This window comes from Callithrix jacchus, chromosome 5 (assembly GCF_049354715.1).
Source record: "Callithrix jacchus isolate 240 chromosome 5, calJac240_pri, whole genome shotgun sequence".
Lineage (NCBI taxonomy): Eukaryota > Metazoa > Chordata > Mammalia > Primates > Cebidae > Callithrix > Callithrix jacchus.
Window position 1 is genome coordinate 155,138,424 of NC_133506.1, and position 20,119 is coordinate 155,158,542.

The 20,119-nt window shown below is 42.2% G+C and overlaps 1 protein-coding gene across 3 annotated transcripts in view; it reads right to left on the reverse strand.

The window, feature by feature from the left end:
* DCLK1 (doublecortin like kinase 1) overlaps positions 1-20,119 on the reverse strand; it is a 359,661-nt gene that overhangs the window by 126,251 nt on the left and 213,291 nt on the right. The window lies entirely within an intron of this gene.

The following is a 20,119-nucleotide window of genomic DNA, read 5'->3' on the forward strand; positions in this document are numbered from 1 at the left end:
ACAGAGGTGTGTGCAGGGGCTCTAGATGCTCAGAAAAAGGGACACTTAACCCATCTGGGGGCTGTGAGTGTGGAGGCTCATAGCACAGGGAACACTTGCGGTGACCTTACAGAACGAGAAGAGAGAAACTAGGTGAAGAGAAGAGAAGGTGCCCCAGGCCACAGGACAGCATGTTCCAGGGCAGGAGAAGACTAAGGCAGCATGGAGAGTATGGCAAGAACTGCCAACCATTCTTCATTTTCGGGCCATTGGATTCCAACAGAAGATGAATGAAGAGGACTCTGGAGTGGCAGATAAGAACCAGATGATGTAGGGTCTTTAGGACCATTTAAAGAGGATGAGAGGAGGCTTCTTACTCTAAACAATATTTTAAAGAGTGAGTAAGACTTGATCGGATTTGCCTTTAGAGAGAACACTGGAGGCAATGTGGAGGACGGAGCTGAGGAGTGCAGGCAAGGGGTCTGCAGGCAAGGGGCCTGGGGCTGTTAGAGAAGTGAGGAGCGCCTGGACCCAACCAGGACAGCAAGAATGGAAGGCAGGAACCAGATGTAAGATAAGACTGCCTGGATCAGATAGATCTGACTTTTTAGGAGCTCCATAAATAGTTAAGGGATGAAAGAACCAATGTGTAGAATGAATCCTTGGACATTGCTTGAGCTATGGCAAGCAGAGTCATAAGAAGCCATATTATAGGATAACTTTTTCCTATTAAAGGCTATTTATCAAACCATCGGAAGACAAATGAGAAATAGCCACATTTGAAAGTAGCACATCAATTGACTTTTTATTGGTAGTGATGGTTGGGTAGCGGTCAAGTCTACCTTCCCGTGTAAGTGAAGCATAAACATTTTAAATCATCCGCTTATAAGAAACAAAAGCGACTGAAAACAAAGCAAACATGATTCAGGAAATACAACAGAAGCAAACCCACCTGATAAAGGAGAGTGTCACTGATAAAACTGTATTGATGGTTGTACTTAGAGGGTTGCTTTATCTTAAACATTTAAATTTTTTATCTTAAACTCTGTGTTTTCATAATTAAGTTTCACTTGGAATTGAGAGACCATTTCCATCAGCAACAGGATGAATTATTAATATTGCAGAGGTCTTCAAACACATGTGAAAACATTAAATTATCTGGCTTTAAAATGTATGATTTAAAATAGCAGAGGGCATATGTGGCTGATTACGTTAATCCCTTTCGAGTTTGATTTTCTTTGATTCCTTTCCAGTACTGCTTCCAAGAGTCCACTTTAAACACACACTTAAAGCCTAAGAAAGCCTAAAAAAGTTCCAATTACAGGGACAAGATTATTTCCTGGAACTAAAAAATGTCAGTTTTACCCTAGAAAAATAAGCGGTAAGACTTCTCTTTAATTGCCAGCTAAACAGTTAAGTATCCTAGCCCAGCCTTCCAGGAAAAGCTACACCAAAGAAATGAAACATATTTCTCATTAACCCAAATTCTTGGAAAGATATTTAATTAACTCTTGCAAGTATGTGGTTAAATAGAAATGTCTGAAAAACTTGCTTCTACTAATGAATGAGAGGAAAAATCAGCAGTAAACATTTCTTATACTATAAAGATTTCATTTGTAAATAGTGAGAATCAAAATCGGCTACAATCTCACCATTTAGGCATATTTACAACAACATTGACGGAAAAAAATTCAGTACCACCTGGTTGGTTTAAAGGAAATTGTGAATTATCATTTAAGAATTGACCCAGCATGAATGGGTAAAAAGCATATGGCAGCTCTTGGTTGGTGTGACCATGGCTGCCATTTTATGTATCACAGTCTGGTTACAACTTTAAGTTCATGTGCTTTTGAACATGGTGCTTTTTTTTTTTTCTTTTTGAGACAGTGTCTTGCTCTGTTGCCCAGGCTGGAGTGCAGTGGCATGATCTCAGCTCACTGCAACCTTTGCCTCCTGGGCTCAAGTGTTCCTCCCGCCTCAGCCTCCTAAGTAGCTGGAACTGTAGGCATGTGTCACCATGCCCAGCTAACTTTGTATTTCTTGTAGAGACGGTGTCTCACTATGTTGCTCAGGCTGGTCTTGAACTCCTGGGCTCAAGTGATCTGCACTCCTCAGCCTCCCAAAGTGCTGGAATTACAGTCATGAGCTACCACCCTTAGCCTGAACGTGGTGTTTTAATTCCCTGAGTGATAGGCGGAAAACAATGCTCTGCTTATAGGGGGACATGAGTGTAATTACTATCACCCAGGTATACCTCTGGGTTCCAGTTTATGCTCTATCTTTTCCCAAACAAGAACAATAATTTCAATTCCATATTATCAAAAAGGAAGATCAAAATGTGAGATGCTAGTGTCATTGATTCCAATCGTCTCCTTATTCCTAATGTTCCCAAGCCCCAGGACAATAATATGAGAGAGAGCAGCTTGCATATTTTTCATTGTAAGTATGTGTAAATGAGAAATAGAAGTGTGTGTGTGTGTGTGTGTGTGTGAGAGAGAGAGAGAGAGAGAGAGATAGAGAGAGAAAAGACAGTCAAGTGTACATAAAGTGTACATCACACTGTGTAAGGGAGGCTATCAGCCATGACACTGATTACAGGAACTAGAGAACTTACTAAGCAAGGCAGAAAAAAATCCTTGTTAAAATGTAGTTCGGTCGTGTGGAAAGAATACTAATCACGGTAACTTCTCGGATCTGCTTACCATATCTCTATGTCTAATTACAATGCAGCACAGTGATGAATATGTAAATCATTTTAAGAGTGTTGGATTGACTTGTGCACATTTTTACTACAACACTGTACTGTGTTAAATCCATCTTCAGAATTTATCACTCATAAACTATGGTCATTGGCGCGTAACTTACAACTTTGTAAGAAATGACAAGGTGAGAAAGGAATTAAAAGCATATTTAGAGTAATAATAATTTTGAAAAACTGGTATATATAAATGAAGACAAGAAGGCTATTGGTAAAAGACGTGCTTGCTATTCTATAATACATGCTGTTTCTAAATTAAATTTACTTTAGATGTATTCATGGATTGGAAAAAATGGACACACTGGCAAAGCAAATTTTATAATCAAATTCCTAAAGAGCAAACATGTAGTAAATTTTATAATCAGTTGCCTAAGGAAGGTTATTTAACAAGTATTTTTAATAATATAAATTTAAAAAATCAAACCTACATACAGCTTTCTCTAAAATCATACTTACCTTATTAAATATATTTACCAAGTATTTTAATCTTCACTAATTAACTAACAGTGGAAGAACATGTCACAAGAATTAAAGTAAAGCTAAAATAAACAAAAAAGAAGGAATTACTGAATATAGGCAATACTAAATAAACTTTTTTTTTTTGAGACAGAGTCTCACTCTGCTGCCCAGGCTGGAATGCAGTGGCATGATCTCAGCTCACTGCAACCTCTGTCTCCTGGGTTCAAGCAATTCTTGTGCCTCAGCCTCCCAAATAGCTGGTATTACAGGCATGTGCCACCACACCCAGCTATTTTTTTGTATTTTTAGTAGAGACAGAGTTTCACTGTGTTGGCCAGGCTGATATTGAACTCCTGGCCTTAAGTGATCCTCCAGCCTTAGCCTCTCAAAGTGTTGGGATTTGTACAGAAATGAGACACCACACCAGGCCTAAATAGACATTTTATAAAAACTATTCACCAAGTGTTCTGTATGAGCACTGTACAGCCTTACACTACTTTACAGCAGTGTTTCTCAATTTTTGCACTACTGGGCTAGATAATTCTTTGTTTCGGGGAACTGTGCATTGAAGGATGTTTCCCTGGCATCCCTGGCCTCTATTCACCAGATAACAGTAGCATCACCATCCACCCTTGGCTGTGACAACCAAAAATGTCTCCACAGACTGCCAAATGTGCCTTTAGGGACAAAATCCCCACCCCCAACCCGCCCCATTGAGAAGGACCGCTTTATAGAACGTGGAAATAAAAATTCTGTGCATGGCATCACAACCAAAGGGCCCTTGCGAGGTCACTACTCTTAATAAGAACAGGGAACTTTTTTTTAATCAGCACTGTTATGCCACAGGGAGAATTTAAACCCAGCAAAAGGGAAGACTCAACAAAGTATGTTTTATTTTTTTTTCTTAAGGTAGGTGTTGAAGCAGAAAGAAACAAGAAATAAGGAAATGTTCTCTCTCACTTATAAAATTAAGAACAGAGGAAATAAAATGAATTCAGTAAACAGAGGAGATTATAAAAATATGCTTCAATTCTATATTACAATTGAAATAGGAAGGTAAAAACTGAAAGATAAAACAGAGGAAACATAAGTAGAAAATGACAGACTTGGCTGGATGCAGTGGCTCTTGCCTGTAATCACAGCACTTGGGAGGCTGAGGTGGGCAGGTCACTCGAGGTCAGGAGTTCAAGAGCAGCCTGGCCAACATGGTGAAACCACATCTCTACTAAAAATTCAAAAGAAACAATTATCCAGGTGTGGTGGCAGGTGCCTGTAATCCCAGCTATTCGGGAGGAGAATTGCCTGAACCCAGGGGGCATAGTTTGTGCTGAGATGAGATTGTACTGCTACATTCCAGCCTGGGCAACAGAGCAAGACTCTGTCTCATAAAAAAAAAAGAAAGAAAGAAAATGACAGACTATGAGGATGTGGTGATGAGGTGGCTTTGGGGAAGGAGATAGGGTAGAACTTTACAAGACAGAGACAGAGATTGGTAGTTAAAAGTGGAGGTTCTCCTGGCACTGCCTTCGCATGTTCTCTTACAGGCCTCCCCTCTTAGACCCTGGCCCAGCTTTCTCCACCAGGCTGTCCTCCATCCTTCTCCTCAGGCCCCACCAGCTACTGTTTGCTGCAGTGATCTTCTCAGGGAAGCTCTGAGGACGCTGCCAGGAGATGTTAAACACCAAGGAGGGGCCTCACTCGCTGCCAACCAGGACTGCCACAGCAGGCTTGGGAATTGGGGAATGGCATGATTCAAGCCTTGCTTTATTATACGGAGCAAAAAATTTTTTTGAGGGAGAATTTGTGTGAAGAATAGTGAGGAAGGGAACTGTTCAGAAACAGAGAGATGAGAGCCTAAGTCAGAGTAATGGTAGAAGAAACTGAATATAATAGAATGATTTATGTTTGGTATCAAGGGACTGTGTTAACTTCTCTTCCAAAGTCCACAAGGGGCATGGTTTCAAAGGCAAGAACTTCCCAGCGCCATACCTCTATTCACCACTCCCCAGTCTGGGAGTCTAGGGTTCTTTGTCTAACTTTCCCGTGTGCAGGAAGGTAGACAGCCCAGGTGAGCTTCCTTTGTTTAAAAAGACCGCCAAAAGCCTTTGGAAGGAGGGGCTCTATTGCGACCAAGACAGCCAATCCAGCATCAGAGTTGAAGATCAATCACTCCAGAGGAAGTTTGGAAAAACTCCTCTCACTGGATGAGAACTTGAAATGAGACGGGAGTAACTGGAGTTAAAAATCCCCCCTACTCCCTTACCTATATGGACTCCATCTCTGGATCCCCTCCTATGACAACGTGGGAGCTCTCTCTCTCTCTCTCTCTCTCTCTCTCTCTCTCTCTCTCTCTCTCTCTCTACTTCTCTCTCTCTTTCTGCCTAATAAATCACTTTCTCCATAACTCTTTGAGCCCACTGCACCTCCAGGGCCTCTTCCCCCATTCCTGGGGCAGTGGAGGCCAGAAGAACCTGGGACACCCAGTTACAGTATCACACTTTGAGGGGGAATGTATATTATTTGTTCCTTATCACAGTCAACAACAAACCTAGATTTGCTTTATGCATAGGAAATATTTAATATTAGGTTAATATGATTCAATGAGAAATATTTAACATTAGTTAGGTTTAATTTGATTCAATGCATTTAAGTTAACCAATGAGCCCTACTGAACTCATAAGGAAACTAAAGCCCAGTAAGGTTAACTGACTTGCCCACAGTTAAAGGGCTGGAAAGTTCTGGAGCCAAGGGTAAAACCCAGGTGTCTTTAATTCAAAATCCAAGGCTTCATTCATGACACCAGTTGCAACACATCTGTGGCATGTGTGGTGATTCTATTTCTTTGCCACTGTAGACATTGCTAATCGATTTCCTACTCAAGCTTGGGTATAGCCTCAGAATCCTTCCAAACACAGGGCTCCAGAGACCCACTTCAAATCAACTTTTTCTGTATCCTGGCAGGATAATACGTTATCTCTCCAAGATAAAGGAAGGGAAATGGTAGAGGTGATTTGCCAGCAGAAGCATTATCACTTGGCAGCCGTGGGTGCAGATTGTGAGAAAGAGAAAAGGGTAAGCATCAGGAATGACAAAGGATATAAGCCTGGGGGATGAGGGGAAAGGTGACACTATTAACAGAATAACAGAGCTGGAGTAGCAGCAGAGCTGCAACACTGTGGATGTGGTCTTGAGGTGTTGTTCAGTTTTTAAGGGCGGGTGCTGTGACAATGACAGCTGAAGGGGGCTGCTTATGGAAAGCCACAGTCAGGGCCTCCTAACACTTCTAGCAATTTCAGCCCCCAAAACAGTGAAACTGTGGATCCTAGAGGCATACGTCCAAAAGATACTGGCCAAACATTTTAGAAAAGATGAATTAAGGAGGCTCCAAAGTCCTGCTTTTGAAGACACTTCTCAGAATCATTTTGCAAAGCAAGAAAATTCTTTTATAATTGAAATAGTTACCAAATAAGAAAAATTTAAATTTTCGTGCACCGAGTTTCCTTTAAGTGGGAAGAATGGGGCAGGAAAAGAAAATGGCTCTTCCGCAGCCTTCTCAAGGGGAATTAGAAACAATGTCTGTAAAACTTCATGCACTAAATGAAGTACCAAACCTGAAGTGCTTTGATTGAAATGAAGTTTTGGTGAGTTGCTTCTATCAATTGCCCTTCAGCATAAGATTAAAAATTTGAGGGCTTCTATCATCCGCATGATGTTCTTTAAACTTCATTATGTCAGACACACATGGCAAATTAAACAGAATGCCACAGGAAGCGTCTGGCCATCATAGGAGGCAGAGGCACTTTACAGAAACATTGCTAGACAACTTGCTGAACAGATTTCCAACCTCAAAACAGACATGTTTTCTATTATTTAGCATTTAATATGCTTCCTCTCTCTCTCTCTCTCTCTTTTTACCTTCAGCTTGTTTCTTCCTATTTCATTGCCATCTACTTTATAAATGTCTTGGTCAAATTATGAAGTTATAATGTCATAAAGATTCTATTTGGTACCATATGGCTAATGTCAACCGAAGAGTCTTTAATATTTTCTAAGGAAAAGGATATTGTATTTAATGCTCTCAAAATGAATTTCAAGCTAAAAAATGTTGAAAGCTATACATACACATGCACACGCACACAATGTTCTACAAGGAGACTATCCATCCCCCTCCAAAGTCCAGCTTTGATATATGGGCTAACAAAATAAAAAAAAATAGTTTTACAACAAACTACGAAAAACCACAGACCGACATAATTTCTTCAAAAGCATAAAGTCACTTGTGATGCATTTGCCAAAAGCATAATCAAATGCAAAAAGGCCCTTACGTTCATTGATTGACTTAACAGCATCAATTTTTCTCTGCCCTTCAGCGAATTATATACATGAAAGAATATTTTCATCTTAAGAATTCTTCATCTGACTAGTTTTGTTTCCAGTGAAGCAAACATCAGACAGGGTCTTATATATTTATGGGTAGGTACAAATCCATGAAAAAGATTCCAATGACTTAAAGTTTAAAATCTGTGTGATATGTGCTAAGGGGTAGCACAAAGAGCTTCCCATAGCTATGAATATGCTAAACCAAATATTAAAACAGCATTTCAAGAAGCTCAAAGTAGCATACAACATTTTTAGTAGTATGAAAATTTCACTCAGCAGCAATATTTTTAATGGCAAAACTTTTTTTTTTTTGAGACATTGTCTCTCTTTGTCACCCAGGCTAGAGTGCAGTGGCTCAATCTTGGCTCCCTGCAACCTCTTCCTCTCGTGTTCAAGCTGTTCTTGTGCCTCAGCTGAGTGCCACTATGCCCGGTTTATTTTTTTTATTTTTAGTAGAGATGGGGTTTCACCAGGTTGGCCAGGCTGGTCTCGAACTCCTGACCTCAGGCGATCCACTTGCCTCAACCTCCCAAACTGCTGGGATTACAGACATAAACCATCGTGCCCTGCCTAATAGCAAAACCTTCTAAAGACATTTTTTAACAAGGAATTTTATCAAACATTGCCCTTGCTCCTCTGATAAGAAAAAGAGAGAATGGGGAAAGTGGTGGGTGCTGGATGGCATATGGCTATAGCTCCTTGTCTATGTTCACCTCCTTCCCTTTTACCTTTAGGAAAGAGAGGCTGGACAACAATGGGGAGTCCCTGGGAGAGCTGGAAAGACCGATCTGGGTTAGCTGGGACAGTGAAGACCAAGCAAAGTGGGAAGCTTTGTGGTTTTCCAAATTAATCTCAATGCTTCTGCTTGGGCTCTGACAGCCTGTATAATAGGCAGCAATCTGCAAAATTGCAAAGGGGCATTTTGTGTTATTTCTGAAATCTCGTCACCTTTTGTAAAGTACTCTCTTGCCCATCTCTGCAAGCCGTTCTGTTATTTCCTCCATGATACTTGTCACAACCTGAAACTATCTGTGTGCTTAATTGTCTGTTTGCTTACTGTTTCCTACCTTAATAGATTGTCATTTCCACAAGGACGAGGGCCTGGCCTGTGCTGGTCACTCTCATCACCAATACCTAGACTACTAATGCCTGGCACAGAGTTGGCCTCAACAAGAGGGTATCGAGATAAATGAACCGTGGCCTGCCCGGCCTCCTGTCATTAACTTACGGGTACTGTGGCCCTATGTTGCCCTGTGGTTAGTCAAAGACCCCCATCAGTCCTACTCTTCAACCTGGCCTTAGAGGAACATTGTGTTTTCCATCGTCAGTTCCAGAGGTGGGCCTTGGTTGACCTAAGCCAATCACAGTCTTCTCCTGGCACAGTAGAAGTACACATGTGATATACTTTGAACTTGGTCCATTCAGAGAAAAGCTCAGAATTTTGTTCAATGAGAAGATCCCACCCTCCCGCAGGAGCCAGGAGGCACACAGCCCTGGGGCTCTCAGTGGCCACCTCACCTGCACAGGGTCAAAGCCCATGAAGTCAAAGCTCACACACAGAAGGCAACAAAGTCAAGAGATTTACAAAGACAACCAGCTACAACTCTGAGATCTCAAAATCCTCTAGCTCAGATCAACCCAGACGGCCATCTCTGAATTTTTCCACTTAGACGAGCTCATTCATTCTCTTCCTTTTAAGATTGCCAGAGCTAGGCCAGGCATAGTGGCTCATGCCTGTAATCCCAGTGCTTTGGGAGGCCAAAGTGACGGATCACTTGAGGTCAGGAATTCGAGACCCGCTTGGCCAACATGGTGAAACTCTGTCTCTACTAAAGATGCAAAAAACGGTAGCCATGTGTGGTGGTGTGGGCCTGTAATCCCACTTGGGATTACAATCCTACTTGGGAGGCTCCGTCTCAAACAAACAAACAAACAAACAAAAAAAACCAGACCGGTAGCATTTTCTAACTGATACCCATCCCACTTGAAGTCCCACTTCCCCATTATATATCTCAGCTGCCTTTTATTTAATTTCATGATCTAAATGAGGTGTATGTTTTGCAGAGAGTATTTTTACTTAAAAATTAAAACAAGCAGATGATCCAAATTTGTGTTTCATTGTTAGAATGATTTTGAAATGGATGTGGCATGGCATTGTTCTTTTCCTCTCTCAGCCACCCACATTGCTATCTTCCAGGCCACTCTATCCAGACAGCGACATAGATAGAAACAGCACTGCAACCACACAGCTTCCAACTTCCTGCCTCATCTTTATATGGGAGACTCTTAAGAAAAGAAAAAAGTTGAAAGAAGTTTCCTAAGTTTAGGAAGTAGATGTTTTCTAATTTTCACTTTATAGTTGGCCAAATATATTTTTTTAAATAAAGAAAAACAGAACTACAGCAAAGCCCAACGATGTCTATTAAATGAATACAAAATAGAATGAGAACAATTCATAAGGAATAGATTTAAAAAGCTATGAGGTTTTGGAGGAGAGAATGTATAGTAAGCAGCAATCTGCAAACAGAGATTTACAAAGACAGGAGTTAGAAAGACTTCACAGAAATTGCATTCGTGCTACATGTTGAAGGGTGGTGAAGAGCAACAGGTAACAGAGATGAAGGGAGGGAGTGAAACCTTAAATTATGCCTGGGAAACTGGGAGTGGCCCAGATGGATGGACATGAACACAGGAGATGTGCTGGCTGGGGGAAGATAGATGGATAAAATCTGGAAATGCACTTTGAGAGCAGACTTGGAGAATTCTGAAACCCTCAAGTCAACTGGCTCCGGGGAGATCAGCAAGACAATGACGAGGTCAGGGTGAGGTTGTAGGAGAGCTTGGTTTGGCAGTGGCCTGAAGCATGGTCCAGAAGTCACAGGGGCCTAAATTGGGATACAGAATGTGAAGCTTCATTACACAAATTATCACACCCAACTAAGCCAGAGTCGAGAGGTGGGAGTCAGGGGTAAGCACTCAGGACACACAGCACTGGCTCCAAGAATTGAATTTTCTGCAAGCCCAGCTGCCAAAATGGCCAGCGGTAACCTTGAAACCAGTGTCACTTAGTAGCTGCTGAAATGACCTGCCATGACTCCAAGACTGGTTTTATCCACCATCATCACTGTCACCCAGTAATCAGACCTTGCCAACTCCCAAAAGCTTCTCTAGTGCCAGTGAGCTTCTTCCAAAACAATATGTAACATTGCTTTTATTCATTTGACTTTATTTATTTGAGACAGGGTCTCAGTCTATCGTCCAGGCTGGAATGCAGTGGTGCACTGCTCACTTGAATCCTGGGATCAAGTGATCCTCCCATCTCAATCCCTCAAGTAGCTGGGACAACAGGGGTGCTCTGCCATGCCTGGCTAATTTTAAGGTTTTCTTTCTTTCTTTTTTTTTTTTTTTTTTTGGTAGAGACAGGTACCTGCTATGTTGTCCAGGCTGGCCTTGAACTTCTGGCCTTAAGTGATCCTCTCACCTCAGCCTCTCAAAGCTCTGGGATCACGGGCCTAAGTCACTGTCCCCAGCCCACCTCTCTCTTTATAATAAAACTCCCAATTTTCCCTCTGTTTTTCAGATCTACCAAAGCCCACCTCAGTCTGTGTGTATGCCACAAATTGCTATTCTGTGATTCCCAAATAAAGTGTTTAATTTACAGATTTGTCTCTATGTTTTCTTTTGATTGCAACAGGAGTGTATGGGGAAAGGTGGGATAGGACAGCCTGCCGAGGCCGTCCCAGGCCCCAAAGCTACCCCATTTCTCTGCAGTAGAGTTGGTGTCAGCAGGGTCCGAGACAGGGATTAGGAAACACCACAGCTCAGAGGTTCAGGCTAAGAGTGGGTGAAACAGTCTTGTGAACTATCCTCAGACCCTCACCAGCATCTTTAATTTCATGTCTATGAAAAAACTTTTTCTGTTTAAAAAAAGAGCCTAAAAACAAAAGTATAGAGTATAACTACTTACAAGTAGGTGCTATCAGAATAAATGTAATTATTATTATATAAATTATCTTTAAGTTTAAAAATAACAGTTTTAAGAACACTTAATTCTTTTTCCTCCTTATTCCGGGGTAGCTTTGCAATCTCAGTCTAAACATATTCACACCCTTAAAAATGGGCTTTAGAGTTCAGGATCTTAAAATAGGACTGTGGTGACATTATAATACAACTCAAGAAGGAACAACGGTTGGGGTATAATTTGTTTCTTCTTTCTCCAGATGAGGCCTGAATTAGTTGGAGATGGAAAATACAGAATAGATAAGTTATAGAAGGAATTAAACTTTGAGTACACTAAAATGTATTAATATAAAAGATCTAAGACACTTTGAATAAGGCATAGATACTAGGAAACAAATCTCAACCAATACTATCCATCATTTCTCAATAGAAGATAAAGCTTTCTCATCATTCAAGGAGGGCAGGCCATTTAGTTACTCAAATCAAGTAGGAGAAAATGCTGGGTTAAGGACAAAGAAAAAGACATGGATTATGCTAATTCCTAACTAGGTGATAATAGAGGTTCCTCCGCCCTCTCATGTGCTATCCTTTGTTGGGGAATGATTTAGGTAATCAAATCTTATTGTGGATTTCGGTGGGGGGGCGGGGGAAGGTATTTTTCACACAACTTTGTCTCAATGGAACTTTGCTCTTGTCGCCTAGGCTGGAGTGCAATGGCGTTAATCTTGGCTCACTGCAACATCCAGCTCCTGGGTTCAAGCAATTCTCCTGCTTCAGCCTTTTGAGTAGCTGGGATTATAGGAGACTGCCAACATGCCCAGTTAATTTTTGTATTTTTAGTAGAGACGGGGTTTCACCATGTTCGCCTGGCTGGTCTTGAACTCCTGACCTCAGGTGATCCACCCACCTCAGCCTCCTAAAGTGCTGGGATTACAGGTGTGAGCCACCACACCCGGCCAATTTATACGTTTTTGAAAAAGAAACCAGAAAGCTTTCTGCAATTAAAAAAAAAAAATGTATCTCTACAAAGCGAAAAATTAAAGAAAACGTATTTCCAGACGCTTTCATATCTTAGGAAGCAGAGACAGGCTCCTGAGTAGATCTGAGCACGCTCACTAGGTATGTTTGGATTGTGTCAGCACCACACAACACGCATTTTCAATAGCACCTGGGAAAGGCTATTTTATGCTGCAGAAAAAGCAACGAGGTGGCTGTAGGTGGGGCCACGTGGCTGCTGGGCCTCCTGGGGGGCTTCTAGATATTCACGTGTGTGAGTGCTCCCATTTCAACACCTACAACTTCCTCTTCTCCACCTTGTCTTTCTCCAAAGAGGGTGTGAGAAATGAATATTTGCATATAAAACGGAAGACCCTGTACATGTGACACACACACATACATTACAAGTGTGGGCCCTGGTGCCAGGCGAGCTTGCTGGGAATCCTGGCTCTCCACTTAGCCTCTTTAGACTTCCTCATCTGTTATGTGGGATGATACTCACCTCGAGGTTTTTGGGTGGGATTTATGAGATTTTGTATGCAATGAGAAATGCCTGGAACACTGTAAACCCTCAATAAACTCTGGCTATTAATTGCTGTGTGCGTATGTGTGCGTGTGTGCGTATGTGTGCATGTGTGTGTGCGTATGTGTGCATGTGTGTGTGTGCGTGTGTGTATATGTGTGTGTGTGTTTTTCTACAAAGGAAAAAAAATGCTTAATTTATACCTTCCTGGGAAGGCATCTGGCAGGGTTTTTAAAGTCAAGGGTGAGGACAAAGGTGGAGTATTGACAGATTCAAGGGGCAAAGAGGCATTTTTCAACAAGAACTAATCCCTTTTACCAGAAAGGGTGAAATGACACAGACCACCCCAGATGTTACTACTCCTTAAAAGAAAACAAAAATCTCCCCTGGGCATGAGACTGCCTCTCCCACCAAAACCAGGCTTGTTTCTACAACTCCATCTCGAGAAGCTTCTAGCAGCCAGCACCTCCCTTCTCTGTCCTTGCCCTGCCTCACCTGTCATTTTGCTAAAGACACCCACATCCATCCACTTGGCTTCGCCTTTGTCTACCCCCAGGTGCTATTTCTTGAGGTTACTCAGGATGGAACAGAAGAGCTACAAATTCAAACTCATGTTCTCCGGCTGCTCTATGCTGTATTTTTCAAGGAGACAAAACAGGATCCAGGATCACTACCTGCAAATCCCTTAATTGTAACCTACTTTCAGATAAAAATTACATGCTTTTGAAACCAGCGATAATAAACTGAAATGCATGAACGGTCAACACAATGACAAAATGTACTCTGCAGAGATTGAGGAGACATCATTCCATTTTTTCTGTGATCTGCCTCTACAGGAGATGAATGAAAGTGCATAGAAGACAAAGGAATGTGATAACAGAGATAATACTCAGCCCCAGTACAAACAATCTTTTGTTGGGTCAATAATGATTTGAAAAGGAACTATGGATTTTGTGCCTAATAGATATGAGAGGATGGCTCCCAGATAATTTGAATATTTCTCTCCCTTTTCTCCTTTTCCTTCCTATGCTGGAAATAAAAATGTTGATGTAAACATATATCTCAGGACATAGAGTTCCCTAAAACAGAACATTTCTAGGATGACCAAATCCCTTTCTAGTCCCACAGGCTTCTCTCTGATAGACCTACAGAGAAAACTAGCACCATCCTGACTTCCCAGGGGTGCTGTGGCAGCACCTTCCTGGCAACAGAACATACAATGAACACACTAATGTGGCAATGAGCTGCCACCCAGGGAACAGACCAGAAATTGCTGGAGGCAGGAAGCAGGGAATTAAGGGAGGTGGCAAAATAGAAGAACATGCTTTACACAAACCTGCTATCTCCATTCTTTGTGCAATGAATCATTTTAAAACTAGCAAAAGACACCGATGCATAATTGGCCCATTGAGAGATGTGACACTAGAGAGATTTTTAAAAATTTTACTTCTTGAAGTCATCGCTGGTTCCAAATCTTAGAACACAGGTGTACAGAACTGTTAAATTTTACCACCAACAACCACCTTTTCAGAGATAAACTCTTGTATCATTGCTGCTCCAAGCAATGGCCCCACCTCTCTGGGGATATTTGTCCACCCACCACCACAGGATGCCCACGGGGCCACAGTGGCAGATCTCCTCTTAGAGAGAAGGCAGTGGGATTTTGTGAGGGTTCCTTCACTGCTGGAGCTAGACCTGTGGGGTCACATAACTCTGATCTAGACCCTAGGATAGCTCTGCTGTTGTAGTATTTATGCCTTAAATAGGAAGAGGGGGGCTTCTAGGACTAGTATTACCTCTGGCACTCAGAATATGACAATTTCTCAATTTAAGCTGCCCTTTGTGTTTTGAAATACAGCTGCTACTAGGATGCGGATCTGAACAATTTCTTGCACTGAGGAAACCAGACAGGAAATTGTTTAGGGCTTTAGCAGTCAGTCATCTTAAAGAAGCCATGTACACTTTTTAACTTACACAGGAATCCAGAACACTGATTGGATAAAACAGCCTCCCGCCCCAGCAGTGGGTTGATTGTTTTGTTGTCTGGAGAGCAGGGTGTGAGAGTAAGGGCACATACCAGGAGTCCTGCAGCCAGGGTGACCCTTGCACCTGCCATCCCAGCTGTGGGGCCCTGGAGAGGCAGTTCACCTCTCCAACCATGCTTCCCAAGTGAGTAAATAAGGACCATCATACCTTCCTTTGGAGTGGTTGTGAGAATTAAATGCAATATGCTTCATATGGTGCCTGCCCCACAGTAAAGCTGGATCAATCAATCATGGCCCTCCCTTTCTGAATCCCTTCTCGAATTCTTTGCATCCTCCTCATGGTCCTCAGCATACAATTGGGCATGCAGGGGGCTCTCAGACAATGCTTGGCCGACCCCAAGTGACAGTGGCAAGAGGCAGAGAAATTCTAGGCAGACAGGGTAGGTCCCTGGCAAAACCCCACTTTAAGCAAAAAAGCCAGAAACTCACAGCTCAAAATAACTTCTGTTCCTGTTTGCCCACTGTCTCCTGATTGGTTCTTTCTGAATAATGTCTTTTTACCAATTGAATGCTGCCTTTTTCAAAACTACCTATGGCCCACCCCACCCCCAATTCTGTGCCTATAAAGACCCCAGACTCAGCTAGGAGAAGAGAGAATCAGCTTGACTGGAGAAAGGTGATTTGACTTCAGTGGGACAGCTAGACTTTTAAGGACAGATGGTTTAACTTTGGAGAAGAGCTGGCTGCAGACAACTGGACTTCAGGGAAGATTACCTACCCTTCCTATCCCTGCTCCAGCTCCCCTCTCTGTTGAGAGCAACTTCTATCACTAAATAAAATTCTCTGCCTCTACCAACCTTCAATTGTCGGTGTGACTAATTCTTCTTGGACAACAGACAAGAGTTCAGGACCCACTGAGTGCAAGTACTCAAAAAAGGCTGTCACACTGCCCCTTTGCCCTCGCCGACAGAAGGCAGCTGCCCCATACTATGAGGCAAGGTGTCCACTGAGCTGATAACACACCACTGTCCATGGACAGCAGAACTAAGAGAGCATTGTAACATACCCTCTGGGGCCTTGGAGATTGCAGGCACCCCCACCTGGTCTGGCTGAGGGGCCTACAGAGAGCCTGCTTGTGCTGGTACCCAAAGTGGCCAGCCGGATCTTGTCCTTGCTCACGTACATACTCCCTCCTGCAAGAGGTTGAGCTTGGTGGGCCGAATAAATGGGGCACCCCTGTCGCAAGTCTGCCAAGGAGTCGAGAAAATTCCTGCATCACAAGGAGCTTTGAAGACATGTAACTTATTCCAAGGCAGTGCCTTATATCATACAGCTTGATGTGAAATTGTCCTGGAATGCAGCCATGTGGCTCTGATGATCATCTCTGCCCAAAGGGCCTTGTGTTAGGTCAGTTTCAGCTGAAAATATTACCCAAGTGCAGCTCCAAAGCACTACTAAAGCAAGGTCCCATGATACTGTCCTAGATACTTGGAAGACATAAAGAAGATGATGGTATATTCTTTAACTGGCACCTACCTAATATATATTAGTTTACAATATTCATACCTTACATTATTTGTTCTTGACTTCACTTCTTAATGACTACTCTCCTGAAACCAGGTCCAACCACAAACGCTCAAATGCAATTCTTTACCCTTTGGCACTTCTGTTATGCCTTTGGTAAAGAATTTAAATTTTGTTGTACATGCCTTTCTTCCTACTTCCTCAAATAAGTTACTTTTAATGGAAATACACAGAAAAGGCTATCTGCATATCCCCTTGGCTATCAAAGTTTTAACTTGCTAACTAAATCATGTTTTTTTCTTAAAACTCTGACTGTGCAGACTCCTCACAATGTTAGGCAGAAACAGAATAAACAGAATTTTTTTTTTTTTTTTTTTTGAGACGGAGTTTCGCTCTTGTTACCCAGGCTGGAGTGCAATGGCGCGATCTCGGCTCACCGCAACCTCCGCCTCCTGGGTTCAGGCAATTCTCCTGCCTCAGCCTCCTGAGTAGCTGGGATTACAGGCACGCGCCACCGTGCCCAGCTAATTTTTTGCATTTTTAGTAGAGACGGGGTTTCACCAAATTGACCAGGATGGTCTTGATCTCTTGACCTCGTGATCCACCCACCTTGGCCTCCCAAAGTGCTGGGATTACAGGCGTGAGCCATGTTATTCATTGTTCCTAAGTGGTTTTTCCTAGCACCACATTAGACAAAAAGTATAACACTAGGTGTAAAAGCATTTCAGAAATGTTGCAAAGAAACTAAGGCCCATGCTTCTAGAAAAACAGAAGTTACAGAAGGATACTATATGAAAAAATTCAATGAATAAACTTAGCAGTTTAAAACTAAACTTGCAAAGGGTAGGTGACAAAGTGCTGTCTACCTGAGCAGGGCACTGACCAGGGAAGATGATGAATTTTTCTTAAATTCTAGCCTGCATTATTTTAATTCCAATTTGGTTATGTCAGTCAGTATAGGAGAGAGGTAGAAATTTTTAGAAAATAAAAAGATATATTAGGGCTGGGCACAATGGCTCATACCTATAATCCTAGCACTTTGGGAGGCTGAAGAGGGAGGATCTCTTGAGCCCAGGAGTTAGAGACCAGCCTGGGCAACATAGTGAGGCCCCTGTCACCACAAAAAATACAAATATTAGCTGGGTATGGTGGCATGTGCTTATAGTCCCAGCCACTCAGGAGGCTGAGGTGGGAGGATCACTTGAGCTGGAGAGGTCGAGGCTGCAGTGAGCTGAGATTGTGCTGCTGCACTCCAGCCTGGGCAACAGACCGGAGAACGTATCTCAGGAAAAAAAAAGGCATATTAGCAAAATTATTATTATTTTTTTTTTTTGAGACGGAGTTTTGCTCTTGTTACCCAGGCTGGAGTGCAATGGCGCAATCTCGGCTCACCGCAACCTCCGCCTCCTTGGCTCAGGCAATTCTCCGGCCTCAGCCTCCTGAGCAGCTGGGATTACAGGCACACGCCACCATGCCCAGCTAATTTTTTGTATTTTTAGTAGAGATGGGGTTTCACCATGTTGGAAAAATTATTGTTAATTGAAAAGAGAGATGAAACTAACCAAGGCCAGATGCAGTGGCTCATGCCTGGAATCTCAGCACTTTGGAAGGCCAAGGCCGGTGGGTCACTTGAGGCCAGGAGTTCAAGACAAGCCTGGGTAACATGGCAAAACACTGTCTCTACTAAAAATACAAAAATTAGCCAGATGTGCTGGCACAGCCTGTATTCCCAACTACTCAGGAGGCTGAGACACAAGGATCCCTTGAGCCTGGGAGGTCGGGGCTACAGTGAGCTGTGATCGCACCACTGCACTCCAGCCTGGGTGACCATGTGAGAGTCTGTCTCCAAAAAAAAGGAACTAACCTAATATTTTCCAAGGGCTGCCAAATTCCTAGCTGATTATGAGCCATCTCACAAAAAGACAGAAGTTGAGGCAAAGATCATAGCTTATTCATCATTCTATCCCTGGCAATTAGTTTAAGGCCTGACAAATACTAAAATCTCATAATTCAATCAAATACAAAGAGGAAGGAGACTACCTGAAGATCAGAAAAAGATTGGAGAGCCAATGATTTTAGGAATTGTTTTATGAGGCAATAAGAAGCAAATAAATACTAAAAGCAACATTTATTGTTGCATTATGCTTTGAAATCTTTACTAAATGTAACCAAATTTTCCATGAGAAAGTTAAGTGCTATTCAGGGAATACAAAAACATAAACGTAAGTTAAACTCAAGTATAATGCTATCACAGCAAGCATTTGAGGCAGTTTGTTAATCCTTGGAATATATCGCTATTTTGCAGATTAAAGAAATGAAGAATTACTTTTTTTTCAGAGTCACAGAAATTCAATAGTTCTAGGTCAATACTACAAACCATGCTGAGGAAAATAACTTGGGTAGTGGGTGTTGTAGCATGGAGTGGGTTCCTTTAAACCACATCATCTGAATGTTATCAGCCACAAAGGCTGTGCATCCCCAAACTATATTCTCTACTTTTGACTCCTGGAGTTATCTATTCAAAGATGAGTTTGAGGCTGGGTGATCCTAACACTTTGAGAGGCCAAGGCAGGAGGATGGCTTGAGCTCAGGAGTTGGAGAGCAGCCTGGAGGAACATAGCAAGATCTCTTCTCTACTAAAAGAAAAGCAAAAAACTAGCTATGTGTGGTGGTGAGTTCCTGTAGTCCCAGCTACTGAGGAGGCTGAGGTGGAAGAATAATTTGAGCTCAGACGTCAAGGCTGCACTGAGCTGCGATCACACCACTGCACTCCAGCCTGGGTGACCCTGAGACCCCATCTCAAAAACAAACCAACCAACAAAAAACACAGACCTGAATTTTAAGTCTGAATAATATTTTTTTAAAAAGGCTAAGAGCTATTCAAAAGCAAGTAACCTAAACATTCAAAGAAATGTTGAGTTACTATTTGACTTATGTTTTGATTGATCACTAACCTGTGTAGGCTGCCACCAAATAAAGAATGACGCAGCTTTTGTTCAAAGTTCATTCAAATGTTCAAGCCTGACACACCCATTTGCAAAGAAGAATAACTATTTTACTTTATTTTTGATTTTTATTTTACTTTTTTTTGAGACGGAGTATTGCTCTGTCACCTAGACTGAAGTGCAGTGGCATGATCTTGGCTCACTGCAACCTCCATCTCCCGGGTTCAAGCAATTCTCCTGCCTCAGCCTCCCAATTAGCTGGGACTACAGAAGTGTGTCACCATGATCGGCTAGGTTTTTTTTTTTTGTATTTTTAGTAGAGACGAAGTTTCATTGTGTTAGCCAAGATGGTTTCAATCTCCTGAGCTTGTGATCAGCCCGCCATGGCCTCCCAAAGTGCTGGGATTACAGGTAGACTAAGTATTCTAAAACAAGTAAACAAATGAAGGAAATTTGATTTTAAGGATGAGAGTCAAAGGTGAGTCTCAGATCAATGTAATCCTTACCCTAAGTCTAACCTTCGGGCTCTGTGTGATGACTCACCTGTCTTCTACACAAAAGGATCTTCCGGTCCCAGTTAGCATAGACTCCCACTAGATTTCCAAGATGC